The sequence below is a fragment of the Physeter macrocephalus genome, chromosome 1 (assembly GCF_002837175.3).
Source record: "Physeter macrocephalus isolate SW-GA chromosome 1, ASM283717v5, whole genome shotgun sequence".
In the NCBI taxonomy this organism is placed as follows: Eukaryota; Metazoa; Chordata; class Mammalia; order Artiodactyla; family Physeteridae; genus Physeter; species Physeter macrocephalus.
In genome coordinates, this window is record NC_041214.2 from 85,087,922 (window position 1) to 85,094,963 (window position 7,042).

Here is a 7,042-nt window from a genome sequence, read left to right on the forward strand (position 1 = left end):
CGGGAGAGGCCGCAACAGTGAGAGGCCCGCGTACCGCAAAAAAAAAAAAAAAAAAAAAAAAGTTTTTTCTTTCTTTTCTTTATAGGTAGTTCTCACAGCTGCCATCAGAGACAGAGCTAGGACTGGTCATATTCTTCAGGAAAGGAGAATTACAGGGCCCAGCTTCATCTAAGCATGGTTTCCTCACCAAATTCCCTTTTGGTGGGATCCTCTTAGTCTTATGGAACCATCTCCTAGGGTCTCCTCCTGTCTGTGTTCTGGAATTTTTATTGCATCTGGAGCAGTAGCATTTATGAACCACTGGCCTTGTAAACAGGTCTTTTTCAGCTTTCATAAATCGTCTTATTCTTATGTTCACCATTCATGTGTTTATCCATCTGAAATATCTGTTGCATACCCACCATGCAAAGACACAGTAGTGATTCAAATTTTTGGCAATGGGTATTTTGGGTTACTTTCATAACACTTTTACTTCCTCAAACCAGATTCTTACAGCTCAAAGTTGTAAATTGATTTACTCAACCAAGATATCACATAAATAACTCTCAGTACTTCAGTTTTCTTCTGTGGATGGCAATGCCAGCTTTTTGCTGTGACATGTTAGGCTTTTCCATGAGTGAGAATGTTCCAATAGCCTTAGAGTAGTTATCTTTTTCTGTATAATCCTCAAACTTTTAGTCCTTTGAATCATGGCCAAGGAGATAATATCTCTGAGTTCTTGTATGATGCTAGAATTCATCATGTTTTATCTTCTTTTTTAAAAACAACAATCACAGCACTGAGTTTCTATTTATGATTCACAATCTACCCTTTGCTGTCTTTATCTAGACATGTCAAATTGTGTTCTTTTATGTGTTAAATGAGAGGATATTCTTAAAATGCTCTCTTATCTCTAACTCTGCCATGTTTCAAAGTTCTTTTCTTTAATGTTAGGATAATATTGTCTCTAGGTAATGAATCATGTTAGTGTGGCTATTGTTCCTCAAACTTCTATTACTGGTTTAGTCACATGTAGTAAATTGTGTTAGTTATCACTAGTTGCCAAATGTTGTTAATTATAGTTCCCTGTATTTTTCCCTGCATTCATGCCATGAAGTGTCCTTTGAGCAAGGATAAAATGTCACGAGTACTTTCACTTTTGTCTACATTTGACAATAAGAACTAACCTTTCTGGACATTTACTTAGGTGTCATTTAATCCTCCCAAGAATCCTATGAAATAGACATTATCATGTATTGAAATAGTTATTATTATTAATAATATTTGTAAGTTATTATTTGTAGATCAAAGAAACTGACTCTTGGCGGTGAGGGGGATAAGTTAGGAGTTTGGGATTAACATACACACACTACTATTTATAAAATAGATAACCAACAAGGGAACTAAATAAATATTTTGTAAAAACATATAAGGGAAAAGAATCTGAAAAAGAATAGATATATATGTATAACTGAATCACTTCACTGTACACCTGAAACTAACACAACATTGTAAATCAACTACACTTCAATAAATAAATAAATAAATAAATAATAAAAAATAAAAATCTTTGGCAACCTCATCCAAAATAAAATAAAATAAAATGTAGACATGTTGACAAACTAGAAAAATAAAAAAGACACTGAGCCTTGAAGAAGTTTAAAATAGGGACTTCCCTGGTGGCACAGTGGATAAGTATCCGCCTGCCAATGCAGGGGACATGGGTTCGAGCCCTGGTCTGGGAAGATCCCACATGCCACGGAGCTACTAAGCCCGTGTGCCACAACTACTGAGCCTGCGCTCTAGAGCCCACGAGCCACAACTACTGAGCCCACGTGCCACAACTACTGAAGCCGGCGCGCCTAAAGCCCATGCTTCGCAAGTCACCGCAGTGAGAAGCCTGTGCACTGCAACGAAGAGTAGCCTCCGCTGGCCTCCCACCCACCGCAACTAGAGAAAGCCTGCGCACAGCAATGAAGACCCAACACAGCCAAAAATAAATGAATAAATTTTAAAAAAATTTGTTTAAAATAAGTACTGAAATAGTTTAACCTCTTAAATGTTCCCCTTATGTTTTTTTTTTAAACATCTTTATTGGAGTATAATTGCTTTACAGTGGTGTGTTAGTTCTTTCTGGAATAAGTAAAGCCATTCCCTCTTTAGAAGTGTGAATCAAAATCCAGTGCCAAAGAGATGTACATAATGTCACACTCAGCTGTAGCCATGCTCATGATGTCAGCCAGGACTACTATAGCAAAAGTGCTATCACGTCGTCTTCCTGGAAGTAAAAGTGCAACTGAGGACCTTTGTTTGATGAGGCTAATGGCGACAGAGCGCTGAAAGTACATCAAAAGGGAATGAGGCGCGTGGGCTAGCTAGCAGGGACAATTTCTAGAACCAAAATTTGCCCTACGTCAAAGGCATGGGGCAACATGGCATGTTCTGTTAAAAGTTATTTGTGGAGCAAGAACATCACTAAACAGGAGGAGTGTCTCAGGAATTATTTGGTTCAAATTTCTCTTTTGGAAAAAAATAGCTGTACACCATCCTTCACAGATGAACACCTATTGTCTTTGTAAGATAGGCTACTCACTACCTGGCAGGGCTGCACCTTCGCTTGATGGACAGCTGTGATGGTGTATTCATTTTCTATCACTGCATAACAAGTGGCTTAAAACAACACATATTTATTGTCTCACAGTTTCCATGGGTTAAGTCTGGTTAGCTGGGTCCTCTGTTCAGCATCTCGCAAGACTAAAATAAGGTGTTGTCTGGACTGTGCTCCTTCTGGAGATCAAGGACTTCATTCAAGATTACATGGTTTAAAGATGTTTTAAAAAAAAAAAAAGATTTACATGGCTGTCGGCAGGATTCAGTGTCTTGTAGCTTTAGAACAGAGGTCTCCATTCTCTTGCTGGTTGTCAGCCAGAAGTTACTCTCAGTTCTCAGTTCTTAGAGACCACTCAGAGCTCCTTGCTACACTGAACCTTCCATCTTCAAAGGTGCAATGGAAACCCTCCCTTGCATCAAATCCCTCTCATGCTTTAAATCTCTCTGACTGCAGGAAGGGCCCAGTTTCTTTTCTTGGCTCACCTGATTAGGTCAGACCCATCCAGATTCTCTCTCTCTTTTTTTTAAATTGAAATTTAGTTGATTTACAAGATTGTGTTAGTTTCAGGTATACAGAAAAGTGATTCAGTTATTTGTTTTCAGATTATATTTAAGTTATTACAAGATACTGAATATAATTCCCTGTGTTATACAGTAAATCCTTGTTGCTTATCTGTTTATGTATAGTAGTTTATACCTGTTAATCCCATACTCCTAATTTGTCCTTCCCTCCCTCCTTCTCCCCTTTGGTAACCATAAGCTTGTTTTCTATGTCTGTTTCTGTTTTGTATATAGATTCATTTCTATTATATTTTTTAGGATTCCACACATAAGTGATATCATATAATATTTGTATTTCTCTGTCTGACATTTCATTTAGTATATTCTCTAGGTCCATCCATGTTGCTGCAAGTGGCAATGTTTCATTCTTTTTCGTGGCTGAGTAATACTGTATTGTATATATATATATATATATATATATATATACACCATATCTTCCTAAGCCAGTCATCTGTTGTTGACAGGCACTTGGGTTGTTTCCATATCTTGGTGATTGTAAATACTGCTGCTGTGAACATTGGGGCGCATGTATTTTTTTTAATTAGAGTTTTCATCTTTTCCAGATATATGCCCAGGAGTGGGATTGCTGGATCATATGGTAACTCTATTTTTCATTTTTTAAGGAACCTCCATACTGTTTTCCACAGTGGCTGCACCAGTTTGCATTTCCACCCACAGTTTAAGAGGGTTTCCTTTTCTCTATACCTTCTCCAGCATTTATTATTTGTAAATCCCTTTTTGCCATACAACATAACATAATCACAGGAATTAGAGCTCATCATACTTTTGGGTGCCACCCACACTCAACCAGAGGGGATAATACAAAGGCAAAGCTCACTGGAGGGGTGTCATGTTAAGATTCTGCCACCACAGGTGGTTAGGAAATTCTTCCATAAAGAAAATAGATCACGCTGGACTCTGCCAACCTCTACTCTGTTCTCCACATCAGCCACTTAACTATTGGAAGACAACCACTGTGATTGTTCTTTGGGGAACTATTTCCAATGTCTTTTAAACAGTTCTTACATAAATTATAGCAGGATTTATTTCCTCTGTTCTGCAGAACAAACTCCAACAAGATATCCAAGGACTTTTTTTAATAGTTATATCATATTGGCAACTAAAATCCAGCCATAACTAAATAAAGTACTTTTCCATGCATAGCTAAGCCCAAGTCATTGATCCCCTCACCTTGTATTTTTATAATAACTTAAGACAAAAACTCAATAATGAGGCCTGTTGCACTGCATCTTGCCAACTTCTCCCCCTACAATCCAGCCTAGAGAACTTTTTTTCTGTCTGCACCGCGCGGCACGCAGCATCTTAATTCCCCAACAAGGGATCGAACCCATGCCCCGTGCAGTGAAAGCATGGAGTCCTAACCACTGGACCGCCAAGAAAGTCCCTAGAGAACTTATTGAATCTTGATTCTGTCATATATAGTGTTCTCTCTCCCTTGTAGTGAGGTGTCAGTTGAAGATGAGATAAACTTGCCATCACCCAATCTGTTAATATAAATGGTGACTAAACAGAGGAAAGAGACAATAAAGCTCACTTTTTAATTTTCAGTTTTAGTCCCTTGAGTTTTGTTTTGCTTTTCCTTTAATGGAGGATGAGGAGTATGTGACAGTGTTTAAAATAATTCAGATGTTCAAAACGCCTGATTTTTCTTAACAACTCTTCACATAGTTTTTGAAATGTTAGACCTCAAACAATTATCATTCCCCAAGTTTAATCAGAGGCAGGGGAAATATTCTCAGCATCAATTTCACTTATTTGTATTTCTGTAATTTTTAAAGCCACATGACAACTCCTGACTCCTTGCATGTAAATCGACCCTTCATATTTTCATAGCACTTTCCATCTTTCCTATGTGACCCTCGCAAACCCTGTGACTCAGAAGGGGTAATTGATGTCATTCTTAGGCAACTAACAAGGTCCCCAAAGGTGTCCGCAGCCACCCAGTCAGCAGTGGAACCTTGACTAAGATCTGCTGTCTTTTTGCCTTCTGGGGCTGCTCCCACCTGTGATTTTGACACTAGTGTGGTGGGCATCTGTGCAGAGGGGAGCACCGACGGAATGGTTGGGCTTGGCAACCGATAGGAATCACGCAGCACTTCTGTCTCAGGAGCAGAATCAAGACGATCTCTGGAAAGTAAATGCAGCAAGCATGGCCAGAGGGGACCCTGAAACAGAGGATGCTGTGCACATCCTGTGCCTCCCGACATGCCTGGCTGCAGGGAGATATAATGCCTTTTTTCTCCCAGGAGAGTAATAATAATGCTAAAATGATACCAATCGTTCATTGAAAACATCCCAGCCTTTCCTACGGTGGTTCCATGGAACAGTAGTCATGAGGGTATCTGCACGCCCTGCCCAACACACACAGGAAGGATTCCATGTTTCTGGAATAAGTAAAGCCATTCCCTCTTTAGAAGTGTGAATCAAAATCCAGTGCCAAAGAGATGTACATAATGTCACACTCAGCTGTAGCCATGCTCATAAAGTCAGCCAGGACTACTATAGCAAAAGTGCTATCACGTCGTCTTCCTGGAAGTAAAAGTGCAACTGAGGACCTTTGTTTGATGAGGCTAATGGCGACAGAGCGCTGAAAGTACATCAAAAGGGAATGAGGCGCGTGGGCTAGCTAGCAGGGACAATTTCTAGAACCAAAATTTGCCCTACGTCAAAGGCATGGGGCAACATGGCATGTTCTGTTAAAAGTTATTTGTGGAGCAAGAACATCACTAAACAGGAGGAGTGTCTCAGGAATTATTTGGTTCAAATTTCTCTTTTGGAAAAAAATAGCTGTACACCATCCTTCACAGATGAACACCTATTGTCTTTGTAAGATAGGCTACTCACTACCTGGCAGGGCTGCACCTTCGCTTGATGGACAGCTGTGATGGTGTATTCATTTTCTATCACTGCATAACAAGTGGCTTAAAACAACACATATTTATTGTCTCACAGTTTCCATGGGTTAAGTCTGGTTAGCTGGGTCCTCTGTTCAGCATCTCGCAAGACTAAAATAAGGTGTTGTCTGGACTGTGCTCCAGTAGTCATGAGGGTATCTGCACGCCCTGCCCAACACACACAGGAAGGATTCCATGGATACATACATACATGTGAAATCGAGCCCCTTTTGGAGATTCACAAAGAGCCACAGTATACTACAGGCTCTGAGAGGGCCTGCTGTTATTGGCTTGCCTGTTTCACCTAGTATTTCTCAAACCTAACTGCTAGGGGAAAAAAGCAGACTTTTTATACAGTAAATACCTATTATGATATTGTAAAACAGAAGATATTTTTGGAAAGTCTGTCTTACCTCATTTAATCCGTACCACAATTCTGAATGGTAGGTATTACTATCCTCATTTTACAAATAACTCAGAGATGTTAAATAACTTACCCAACAGGACCAGAATTTAAACCCAGGCCTGCCTGAGAACAAATTTCATTCCACTAGGTAGGAGCTATACAGCCCGAAGGCTCCAGGCTCATTGAGGGTCTGGGGCTGTGAAGGATGCTGTGGGCTGTTAGTGAGTCTGTGGGTCCTGAGAGGACCACAGGAGGAGACAAGAAAAGCTGACTGTGAATGGAGGGGCTGATGAAACACGGGGCAGAAGAACGGAGACACTTTTAGGAAGAAGCCAGGTGAAGGAAAAAGAGATCCCTGGAGCCAGGTGGGAGTGGGAGGGAGGAGGTTGGGAAGGACAGTCAAGGCCTGTACAGTGAGAACATCTATCACCTGGGCTGTTGTGAGGGTGACATGAAATATTGCTTGTCAAGCACTGAGCACGGTGCCGACACAGGAGGTATGAGCTGCTCCCCGCCAGGAGGAGCTGGGGGTGGCAGAGGACAGGAGATGATACAGCAAGGTTCAACTGCG